At 55.0% G+C, this 12500-nt stretch overlaps 1 protein-coding gene across 1 annotated transcript in view; it reads left to right on the forward strand.

Moving 5' to 3' along the window:
• LOC142906950 (uncharacterized) overlaps nt 1–12500 on the forward strand; it is an 88057-nt gene that overhangs the window by 15711 nt on the left and 59846 nt on the right. The window lies entirely within an intron of this gene.

Genomic DNA, 12500 nt, shown 5'->3' on the forward strand with positions numbered 1-12500 from the left:
GGGCTAGAGAAGAGATGGAGTGACGTGGTACAGGAGGACGTGGAGCTGAGTGGACTTGCCGATGACTGGTACCAGCGGTGTCAAGATCGGCCTCTGTGGAGGAGGCTCGTGAAGGATGCTACTGGGCAGTTGGAGGCAGTCGCCCTCCAACAACAACGGAGGGCGGAGGAGCGACGCTCACAACAGCGAGCGGAGCGCCGGGTGGCTAAAGCACAGCAGGTTGGCACAGTAGGGGGCACAGGTGGTGCATCAGCCAGTCATCTCAGTCAGTCGACCCGTGGCACCTGGGTCTGCCCCGTGACCTCCTGCCAGCGGGCGTTCGACACTTCACGTGGCCTCAGGGTGCACATAGCCTGGCACAAGCGTCGTGGTGACGTCACCGCCACTTAGTGGCGAATGGCGGTTGTTGTTGTTGTTGTTGTGTGTGTCTGTGTCTGTGTGTGTCTGTGTGTGTCTCTGTGTGTGTGTCTGTGTGTGTGTCTCTGTGTGTGTGTGTCTGTGTGTGTGTGTGTGACTGTGTGTGTATGTGTATGTGTCTATGTGTGTGTCTGTGTGTGTGTGTCTCTGTGTGTGTGTGACTGTGTGTGTGTGTGTCTGTGTGTGTGTGTGTGTGTCTGTGTGTCTGTGTGTGTGTGTCTGTGTGTGTGTGTGTCTGTGTGTGTGTGTCTCTGTGTGTGTGTGTATGTGTCTATGTGTGTGTCTGTGTGTGTGTGTGTATGTGTGTGTGTGTGTCTGTGTGTGTGTGTCTCTGTGTGTGTGTGTATGTGTCTATGTGTGTGTCTGTGTGTGTGTGTGTATGTGTGTGTGTGTGTCTGTGTGTGTGTGTCTCTGTGTGTGTGTGTATGTGTCTATGTGTGTGTCTGTGTGTGTGTGTGTATGTGTGTGTGTGACTGTGTGTGTGTGTGTCTGTGTGTGTCTGTGTGTGTCTGTGTGTGTGTGTGTCTGTGTGTGTGTGTCTGTGTGTGTGTGTGTCTGTGTGTATGTGTCTATGTGTGTGTCTGTGTGTGTGTGTCTCTGTGTGTGTGTGTGTCTCTGTGTGTGTGTGTCTGTGTGTGTGTGTGTCTCGCGGTGCCGGACGGGCAACTCTGTCGTGGACAGCGCTGTGGGGGGAGTTCCAATTTTGATTGGCTCCTCCCCTCATGGCATATGTGTCCACCACAGGGGCTAAACGGGGGCTCTGGACGGGTGCGAGGGGCTGGTAACCCCTCCACCTTCAATTAATTACCACAAAACCACGAATTAAACTGAAATATGTAACAACTAAGCTTGTGCCGGAGGCCCCGGGGGGCCAGGCGTCTATGACGTCTCCTGGCCAAACCCCAATTGGCGGAGCCAGGAGATTGAATACCTACCCTCGGGGCTACTCCAGAAACAACGAAAAGCCACTACGGGTGGCCACGTGGAATGTTCGAACGCTCACTGCAGAGGAGAGGCTGCCACTCCTCTGTCGGGAGCTGGACCGGTACCGCCTGGATCTATGTGGCATTCAGGAGGTCCGGTGGACCGGCTCTGGCTCCTGCCACCATGAGGGGTGGACAGTCCTCTACTCAGGGCAGCAGACTGCCAAACAACAGGGTGTGGGTCTTCTTTTGAACAAAAGAATGAAGGGGGCGTGGGAGCGTGGCGGTGAGGTGTGGGAAGCTGTAAGCCCCAGGCTACTTTGGGCTCGCCTTCCCATCAACCGGAGGCGAGGAATGGTGGTCATGGTTACTTATGCCCCCACCGAAGATGAACATCCGTGGAGGGATGCAGGCAAAGCCGATGAGTCAGATGCCTTCTATGACCTCCTGTCACAGGTGCTGGCTAAAGTGGCCCCTCGGGATAGAGTCATCATGTTGGGTGACTTCAATGCCCGAGTTGGTCATGATACTGGCACCTGGTCTGGAGTGATTGGAGGGCATGGGCCAGATCAGCTCAATAACAACGGTAGGAGGCTGCTAGATTTTTGTGCAGCCCATGGGCTTGTAATTACCAACACGCTGTTCCGGCATCGGCGCATCCACACAACATCATGGATGCATGCCGGGTCCAAGCAAGAACATCTGCTGGACTACATAGTGACGGACCAGCGAATGCGAGCCCATGTCCTTGACACCAGGACCTACCGTGGAGCTGATCTGCCCACTGACCATCGTCTAGTCATCTGTAAGATGCGCCTGCCATTCTTCCACTCCGGTGGTGGGTGTACACCCAGGACCCCATTCCAACCTAAAGTGGCCTGGTCTCAGTTATCTGATGAAAGTTGCAAGCGAGAATTTCATCATCGCTTGCGGCTGGGATTAGCATCGTCCCCGACTCCTCCTGATGTCGAGGGTAAATGGGCGAGGTTTAGGACTGTGACTCATGCAGCTGCAATGGCTGCTTTGGGAACGCGGTCCAGACCTCCCCAGACACCCTGGATGACAGAGGAGTTGTTCAGGATGGTTGAGAAAAAGCGACAGGCCCACTGTCATCGGCTACAGAATCCCACGTCAGAGAATGAGGAGGCTTACCGCAGCCTTCGCTCGGAGGTTCGGAGAGCCGTGAGGCGCTGCAAGGATGGGTGGTGGTCGCGGGTTGCTGAGGAGATGGAGTCTGCCTCAGTGGCCCGTGATCACAAATCTCTATTTAACTCCATCAAAAAAGTAACCTGCAGCGCCACACCTATTACCATCATTAGGGGAAAAAACGGTGATCCAATTTCCGACCCCCAGGAACAGGTTCGCAGATTTGCTGAGCATTTCTGTGAGGTCCTGGGGGAGGGAAAATCCCTCAGCCAGGAAAACATCGCGGCACAAAGTGAGGATGACCCTGCTGAGGCTGCGGTGCCTCAAATATTGGATGAAGTCACCCCCTGTGAGTGGCTGGCTGAGGTGCCATCTGCTGAGGAAGTATTGAAGGCGATCCGGAGTCTGAGACCAGGAAAGGCAGCGGGCAGAGATGATCTCCCAAGCGAAATGCTGAGGGAGGGTGGCGTTTGTGCAGACTGCCCTATATGACATCATAACAACAGTCTGGACCACTGGACGGGTTCCGCAGGATTGGAAGGATGCCCTGGTGGTCCCCCTTTTTAAGAAGGGGGACCGCACAGACTGTAACAACTACAGGGGCATCTCACTCCTCAGTGTGCCGGGAAAGGTCCTGGCAAGGATTATTCAGCATCGCCTTGCCAGGCACGCTGAGGAGAGGCTTGCGGAGCCCCAATGCGGTTTCAGGAAAGGGCGGTCCTGCACAGATGCCATATTTTCTGTCCGTCTGCTACAGCAGAGGTGTAGGGAATTCCAACAAGACCTACATCTCTGCTTTATTGACCTGGTCAAGGCCTATGATACCATCAGTAGGCCTGGGCTCTGGGTCGTTCTTCGTGCTTTTGGAGTACCTGACCCTCTGCTCACGATCATTAAGGACCTTCATGATGGTGAGCGGGCCCGGGTAAAACTACGTGGCCGGGAGTCAGAGCCATTCCCTGTACACCTTGGGGTGCGACAGGGATGTCCTCTGGCTCCCACATTATTTAACATCTATTTTGACCACGTAGTTCGTGAAGCCTTCAATAGCTGTACCGGGGGAATCTCCATATGGTACAGATATAATGGGAGGCTAATCGATGCCCGGGTGCGGTCAAGGGATGGCTCCCTATTGCTCAACCACGTTATGTATGCTGATGACTTGGTAATAGCTGCTCAGTCAGAGGAGGAGTTGGAGACGCTGCTGCTGAGACTGGAGCATGCCACTAAGAGGTGGGGCCTTACCATCAGCGCCACCAAAACTAAGCACCTGCCTGGGTATTTTGTACCATCGGACACTCCACCCCCACAACTCCCAATCGGTGATGGGGCAGTTGTGGAGAGAGTGGAGAGTTTCCCATACCTGGGCAGTGTGCTTATGACTGGCTCCAGTTTAACAGCAGAGGTCTCACTCCGAATCAGTCGAGCGGCAATATCTTTTCATCGGTTGCGTAACGCTGTGTGGAAGCTACCTGGTCTGTCGCTCCGCACTAAGCTTCAGGTCTTCTCGGCCACGGTCATTCCCTCCCTTCTCTATGCTTGCGAAACGTGGACCCCCCTAATGGAACATCTTCGCCGATTAGAAACATTTAGGCTGGCCTGCCTACGATCCATCCTGGGTTTAACCAGACTGGATTGTGTGAGGAGCTCACAAATCCTTGAAAGATCTGGGCAGGGTCCCATCGGTGAGCTCCTCCGGCAGGCAAGGCTGCGATGGCTGGGTCATGTAGCCCGCATGCCCAGCCACCGCATGCCGAAACAGCTTTTGTTTGGCCGGATTGAGGGGGCTAAGCGGGCGCGGCACAGGCTAGAGAAGAGATGGAGTGATGTGGTACAGGAGGACGTGGAGCTGAGTGGACTTGCCGATGACTGGTACCAGCGGTGTCAAGATCGGCCTCTGTGGAGGAGGCTCGTGAAGGATGCTACTGGGCAGTTGGAGGCAGTCGCCCTCCAACAACAACGGAGGGCGGAGGAGCGACGCTCACAACAGCGAGCGGAGCGCCGGGTGGCTAAAGCACAGCAGGTTGGCACAGTAGGGGGCACAGGTGGTGCATCAGCCAGTCATCTCAGTCAGTCGACCCGTGGCACCTGGGTCTGCCCCGTGACCTCCTGCCAGCGGGCGTTCGACACTTCACGTGGCCTCAGGGTGCACATAGCCTGGCACAAGCATCGTGGTGATGTCACCGCCACTTAGTGGCGAATGGCGGTTGTTGTTGTTGTTGTTGTGTGTCTGTGTGTGTATGACTGTGTGTGTGTGTCTCTGTGTGTGTGTGTGTGTGTCTGTGTGTGTGTGTGTGTCTGTGTGTGTGTGTCTCTGTGTGTGTGTGTCTCTGTGTGTGTGTGTCTGTGTGTGTGTATGTATGACTGTGTCTGTGTGTGTCTGTGTGTGTCTCTGTGTGTGTGTCTGTGTGTGTGTGTGTGTCTGTGTGTGTCTGTGTGTGTGTGTGTGTCTGTGTGTGTGTCTGTGTGTGTCTGTGTCTGTGTGTGTGTGTGTCTCTGTGTGTGTGTCTGTGTACCTCCTCGCGGTGCCGGACGGGCAACTCTGTCGTGGACAGCGCTGTGGGGGGAGATCCAATTTTGATTGGCTCCTCCCCTCATGGCATATGTGTCCACCACAGGGGCTAAACGGGGGCTCTGGACGGGTGCGAGGGGCTGGTAACCCCTCCACCTTCAATTAATTACCACGAAACTACGGATTAAACTGAAATATGTAACAACTAAGCTTGTGCCGGAGGCCCCGGGGGGCCAGGCGTCTATGACGTTGAGGTGTGGGAAGCTGTAAGCCCCAGGCTACTTTGGGCTCGCCTTCCCATCAACCGGAGGCGAGGAATGGTGGTCGTGGTTACTTATGCCCCCACCGAAGATGAACATCCGTGGAGGGATGCAGGCAAAGCCGATGAGTCAGATGCCTTCTATGACCTCCTGTCACAGGTGCTGGCTAAAGTGGCCCCTCGGGATAGAGTCATCATGTTGGGTGACTTCAATGCCCGAGTTGGTCATGATACTGGCACCTGGTCTGGAGTGATTGGAGGGCATGGGCCAGATCAGCTCAATAACAACGGTAGGAGGCTGCTAGATTTTTGTGCAGCCCATGGGCTTGTAATTACCAACACGCTGTTCCGGCATCGGCGCATCCACACAACATCATGGATGCATGCCGGGTCCAAGCAAGAACATCTGCTGGACTACATAGTGACGGACCAGCGAATGCGAGCCCATGTCCTTGACACCAGGACCTACCGTGGAGCTGATCTGCCCTCTGACCATCGACTAGTCATCTGTAAGATGCGCCTGCCATTCTTCCACTCCGGTGGTGGGTGTACACCCAGGACCCCATTCCAACCTAAAGTGGCCTGGTCTCAGTTATCTGATGAAAGTTGCAAGCGAGAATTTCATCATCGCTTGCGGCTGGGATTGGCATCGTCCCCGACTCCTCCTGATGTCGAGGGTAAATGGGCGAGGTTTAGGACTGTGACTCATGCAGCTGCAATGGCTGCTTTGGGTACGCGGTCCAGACCTCCCCAGACACCCTGGATGACAGAGGAGTTGTTCACGATGGTTGAGAAAAAGCGACAGGCCCACTGTCATCGGCTACAGAATCCCACGTCAGAGAATGAGGAGGCTTACCGCAGCCTTCGCTCGGAGGTTCGGAGAGCCGTGAGGCGCTGCAAGGATGGGTGGTGGTCGCGGGTTGCTGAGGAGATGGAGTCTGCCTCAGTGGCCCGTGATCACAAATCTCTATTTAACTCCATCAAAAAAGTAACCTGCAGCGCCACACCTATTACCATCATTAGGGGAAAAAACGGTGATCCAATTTCCGACCCCCAGGAACAGGTTCGCAGATTTGCTGAGCATTTCTGTGAGGTCCTGGGGGAGGGAAAATCCCTCAGCCAGGAAAACATCGTGGCACAAAGTGAGGATGACCCTGCTGAGGCTGCGGTGCCTCAAATATTGGATGAAGTCACCCCCTGTGAGTGGCTGGCTGAGGTGCCATCTGCTGAGGAAGTATTGAAGGCGATCCGGAGTCTGAGACCAGGAAAGGCAGCGGGCAGAGATGATCTCCCAAGCGAAATGCTGAGGGAGGGTGGCGTTTGTGCACAGACTGCCCTATATGACATCATAACAACAGTCTGGACCACTGGACGGGTTCCGCAGGATTGGAAGGATGCCCTGGTGGTCCCCCTTTTTAAGAAGGGGGACCGCACAGACTGTAACAACTACAGGGGCATCTCACTTCTCAGTGTGCCGGGAAAGGTCCTGGCAAGGATTATTCAGCATCGCCTTGCCAGGCACGCTGAGGAGAGGCTTGCGGAGCCCCAATGCGGTTTCAGGAAAGGGCGGTCCTGCACAGATGCCATATTTTCTGTCCGTCTGCTACAGCAGAGGTGTAGGGAATTCCAACAAGACCTACATCTCTGCTTTATTGACCTGGTCAAGGCCTATGATACCATCAGTAGGCCTGGGCTCTGGGTCGTTCTTCGTGCTTTTGGAGTACCTGACCCTCTGCTCACGATCATTAAGGACCTTCATGATGGTGAGCGGGCCCGGGTAAAACTACGTGGCCGGGAGTCAGAGCCATTCCCTGTACACCTTGGGGTGCGACAGGGATGTCCTCTGGCTCCCACATTATTTAACATCTATTTTGACCACGTAGTTCGTGAAGCCTTCAATAGCTGTACCGGGGGAATCTCCATATGGTACAGATATAATGGGAGGCTAATCGATGCCCGGGTGCGGTCAAGGGATGGCTCCCTATTGCTCAACCACGTTATGTATGCTGATGACTTGGTAATAGCTGCTCAGTCAGAGGAGGAGTTGGAGACGCTGCTGCTGAGACTGGAGCGTGCCACTAAGAGGTGGGGCCTTACCATCAGCCCCACCAAAACTAAGCACCTGCCTGGGTATTTTGTACCATCGGACACTCCACCCCCACAACTCCCAATCGGTGATGGGGCAGTTGTGGAGAGAGTGGAGAGTTTCCCATACCTGGGCAGTGTGCTTATGACTGGCTCCAGTTTAACAGCAGAGGTCTCACTCCGAATCAGTCGAGCGGCAATATCTTTTCATCGGTTGCGTAACGCTGTGTGGAAGCTACCTGGTCTGTCGCTCCGCACTAAGATTCAGGTCTTCTCGGCCACGGTCATTCCCTCCCTTCTCTACGCTTGCGAAACGTGGACCCCCCTAATGGAACATCTTCGCCGGTTAGAAACATTTAGGCTGGCCTGCCTACGATCCATCCTGGGTTTAACCAGACTGGATTGTGTGAGGAGCTCACAAATCCTTGAAAGATCTGGGCAGGGTCCCATCGGTGAGCTCCTCCGGCAGGCAAGGCTGCGATGGCTGGGTCATGTAGCCCGCATGCCCAGCCACCGCATGCCGAAACAGCTTTTGTTTGGCCGGATTGAGGGGGCTAAGCGGGCGCGGCACGGGCTAGAGAAGAGATGGAGTGACGTGGTACAGGAGGACGTGGAGCTGAGTGGACTTGCCGATAACTGGTACCAGCGGTGTCAAGATCGGCCTCTGTGGAGGAGGCTCGTGAAGGATGCTACTGGGCAGTTGGAGGCAGTCGCCCTCCAACAACAACGGAGGGCGGAGGAGCGACGCTCACAACAGCGAGCGGAGCGCCGGGTGGCTAAAGCACAGCAGGTTGGCACAGTAGGGGGCACAGGTGGTGCATCAGCCAGTCATCTCAGTCAGTCGACCCGTGGCACCTGGGTCTGCCCCGTGACCTCCTGCCAGCGGGCGTTCGACACTTCACGTGGCCTCAGGGTGCACATAGCCTGGCACAAGCGTCGTGGTGACGTCACCGCCACTTAGTGGCGAATGGCGGTTGTTGTTGTTGTTGTGTGTGTCTGTGTCTGTGTGTGTCTGTGTGTGTCTCTGTGTGTGTGTCTGTGTGTGTGTCTCTGTGTGTGTGTGTCTGTGTGTGTGTGTGTGACTGTGTGTGTATGTGTATGTGTCTATGTGTGTGTCTGTGTGTGTGTGTCTCTGTGTGTGTGTGACTGTGTGTGTGTGTGTCTGTGTGTGTGTGTGTGTGTCTGTGTGTCTGTGTGTGTGTGTCTGTGTGTGTGTGTGTCTGTGTGTGTGTGTCTCTGTGTGTGTGTGTATGTGTCTATGTGTGTGTCTGTGTGTGTGTGTGTATGTGTGTGTGTGTGTCTGTGTGTGTGTGTCTCTGTGTGTGTGTGTATGTGTCTATGTGTGTGTCTGTGTGTGTGTGTGTATGTGTGTGTGTGTGTCTGTGTGTGTGTGTCTCTGTGTGTGTGTGTATGTGTCTATGTGTGTGTCTGTGTGTGTGTGTGTGTATGTGTGTGTGTGACTGTGTGTGTGTGTGTCTGTGTGTGTCTGTGTGTGTCTGTGTGTGTGTGTGTCTGTGTGTGTGTGTCTGTGTGTGTGTGTGTCTGTGTGTATGTGTCTATGTGTGTGTCTGTGTGTGTGTGTCTCTGTGTGTGTGTGTGTCTCTGTGTGTGTGTGTCTGTGTGTGTGTGTGTCTCGCGGTGCCGGACGGGCAACTCTGTCGTGGACAGCGCTGTGGGGGGAGTTCCAATTTTGATTGGCTCCTCCCCTCATGGCATATGTGTCCACCACAGGGGCTAAACGGGGGCTCTGGACGGGTGCGAGGGGCTGGTAACCCCTCCACCTTCAATTAATTACCACAAAACCACGAATTAAACTGAAATATGTAACAACTAAGCTTGTGCCGGAGGCCCCGGGGGGCCAGGCGTCTATGACGTCTCCTGGCCAAACCCCAATTGGCGGAGCCAGGAGATTGAATACCTACCCTCGGGGCTACTCCAGAAACAACGAAAAGCCACTACGGGTGGCCACGTGGAATGTTCGAACGCTCACTGCAGAGGAGAGGCTGCCACTCCTCTGTCGGGAGCTGGACCGGTACCGCCTGGATCTATGTGGCATTCAGGAGGTCCGGTGGACCGGCTCTGGCTCCTGCCACCATGAGGGGTGGACAGTCCTCTACTCGGGGCAGCAGACTGCCAAACAACAGGGTGTGGGTCTTCTTTTGAACAAAAGAATGAAGGGGGCGTGGGAGCGTGGCGGTGAGGTGTGGGAAGCTGTAAGCCCCAGGCTACTTTGGGCTCGCCTTCCCATCAACCGGAGGCGAGGAATGGTGGTCATGGTTACTTATGCCCCCACCGAAGATGAACATCCGTGGAGGGATGCAGGCAAAGCCGATGAGTCAGATGCCTTCTATGACCTCCTGTCACAGGTGCTGGCTAAAGTGGCCCCTCGGGATAGAGTCATCATGTTGGGTGACTTCAATGCCCGAGTTGGTCATGATACTGGCACCTGGTCTGGAGTGATTGGAGGGCATGGGCCAGATCAGCTCAATAACAACGGTAGGAGGCTGCTAGATTTTTGTGCAGCCCATGGGCTTGTAATTACCAACACGCTGTTCCGGCATCGGCGCATCCACACAACATCATGGATGCATGCCGGGTCCAAGCAAGAACATCTGCTGGACTACATAGTGACGGACCAGCGAATGCGAGCCCATGTCCTTGACACCAGGACCTACCGTGGAGCTGATCTGCCCACTGACCATCGTCTAGTCATCTGTAAGATGCGCCTGCCATTCTTCCACTCCGGTGGTGGGTGTACACCCAGGACCCCATTCCAACCTAAAGTGGCCTGGTCTCAGTTATCTGATGAAAGTTGCAAGCGAGAATTTCATCATCGCTTGCGGCTGGGATTAGCATCGTCCCCGACTCCTCCTGATGTCGAGGGTAAATGGGCGAGGTTTAGGACTGTGACTCATGCAGCTGCAATGGCTGCTTTGGGAACGCGGTCCAGACCTCCCCAGACACCCTGGATGACAGAGGAGTTGTTCAGGATGGTTGAGAAAAAGCGACAGGCCCACTGTCATCGGCTACAGAATCCCACGTCAGAGAATGAGGAGGCTTACCGCAGCCTTCGCTCGGAGGTTCGGAGAGCCGTGAGGCGCTGCAAGGATGGGTGGTGGTCGCGGGTTGCTGAGGAGATGGAGTCTGCCTCAGTGGCCCGTGATCACAAATCTCTATTTAACTCCATCAAAAAAGTAACCTGCAGCGCCACACCTATTACCATCATTAGGGGAAAAAACGGTGATCCAATTTCCGACCCCCAGGAACAGGTTCGCAGATTTGCTGAGCATTTCTGTGAGGTCCTGGGGGAGGGAAAATCCCTCAGCCAGGAAAACATCGCGGCACAAAGTGAGGATGACCCTGCTGAGGCTGCGGTGCCTCAAATATTGGATGAAGTCACCCCCTGTGAGTGGCTGGCTGAGGTGCCATCTGCTGAGGAAGTATTGAAGGCGATCCGGAGTCTGAGACCAGGAAAGGCAGCGGGCAGAGATGATCTCCCAAGCGAAATGCTGAGGGAGGGTGGCGTTTGTGCAGACTGCCCTATATGACATCATAACAACAGTCTGGACCACTGGACGGGTTCCGCAGGATTGGAAGGATGCCCTGGTGGTCCCCCTTTTTAAGAAGGGGGACCGCACAGACTGTAACAACTACAGGGGCATCTCACTCCTCAGTGTGCCGGGAAAGGTCCTGGCAAGGATTATTCAGCATCGCCTTGCCAGGCACGCTGAGGAGAGGCTTGCGGAGCCCCAATGCGGTTTCAGGAAAGGGCGGTCCTGCACAGATGCCATATTTTCTGTCCGTCTGCTACAGCAGAGGTGTAGGGAATTCCAACAAGACCTACATCTCTGCTTTATTGACCTGGTCAAGGCCTATGATACCATCAGTAGGCCTGGGCTCTGGGTCGTTCTTCGTGCTTTTGGAGTACCTGACCCTCTGCTCACGATCATTAAGGACCTTCATGATGGTGAGCGGGCCCGGGTAAAACTACGTGGCCGGGAGTCAGAGCCATTCCCTGTACACCTTGGGGTGCGACAGGGATGTCCTCTGGCTCCCACATTATTTAACATCTATTTTGACCACGTAGTTCGTGAAGCCTTCAATAGCTGTACCGGGGGAATCTCCATATGGTACAGATATAATGGGAGGCTAATCGATGCCCGGGTGCGGTCAAGGGATGGCTCCCTATTGCTCAACCACGTTATGTATGCTGATGACTTGGTAATAGCTGCTCAGTCAGAGGAGGAGTTGGAGACGCTGCTGCTGAGACTGGAGCATGCCACTAAGAGGTGGGGCCTTACCATCAGCGCCACCAAAACTAAGCACCTGCCTGGGTATTTTGTACCATCGGACACTCCACCCCCACAACTCCCAATCGGTGATGGGGCAGTTGTGGAGAGAGTGGAGAGTTTCCCATACCTGGGCAGTGTGCTTATGACTGGCTCCAGTTTAACAGCAGAGGTTTCACTCCGAATCAGTCGAGCGGCAATATCTTTTCATCGGTTGCGTAACGCTGTGTGGAAGCTACCTGGTCTGTCGCTCCGCACTAAGCTTCAGGTCTTCTCGGCCACGGTCATTCCCTCCCTTCTCTATGCTTGCGAAACGTGGACCCCCCTAATGGAACATCTTCGCCGATTAGAAACATTTAGGCTGGCCTGCCTACGATCCATCCTGGGTTTAACCAGACTGGATTGTGTGAGGAGCTCACAAATCCTTGAAAGATCTGGGCAGGGTCCCATCGGTGAGCTCCTCCGGCAGGCAAGGCTGCGATGGCTGGGTCATGTAGCCCGCATGCCCAGCCACCGCATGCCGAAACAGCTTTTGTTTGGCCGGATTGAGGGGGCTAAGCGGGCGCGGCACAGGCTAGAGAAGAGATGGAGTGATGTGGTACAGGAGGACGTGGAGCTGAGTGGACTTGCCGATGACTGGTACCAGCGGTGTCAAGATCGGCCTCTGTGGAGGAGGCTCGTGAAGGATGCTACTGGGCAGTTGGAGGCAGTCGCCCTCCAACAACAACGGAGGGCGGAGGAGCGACGCTCACAACAGCGAGCGGAGCGCCGGGTGGCTAAAGCACAGCAGGTTGGCACAGTAGGGGGCACAGGTGGTGCATCAGCCAGTCATCTCAGTCAGTCGACCCGTGGCACCTGGGTCTGCCCCG

This window comes from Petromyzon marinus, chromosome 72 (assembly GCF_048934315.1).
Source record: "Petromyzon marinus isolate PM22_M1 ecotype Great Lakes invasive population chromosome 72, UKy_Petmar_22M1.pri1.0, whole genome shotgun sequence".
Classification (NCBI taxonomy): domain Eukaryota; kingdom Metazoa; phylum Chordata; class Hyperoartia; order Petromyzontiformes; family Petromyzontidae; genus Petromyzon; species Petromyzon marinus.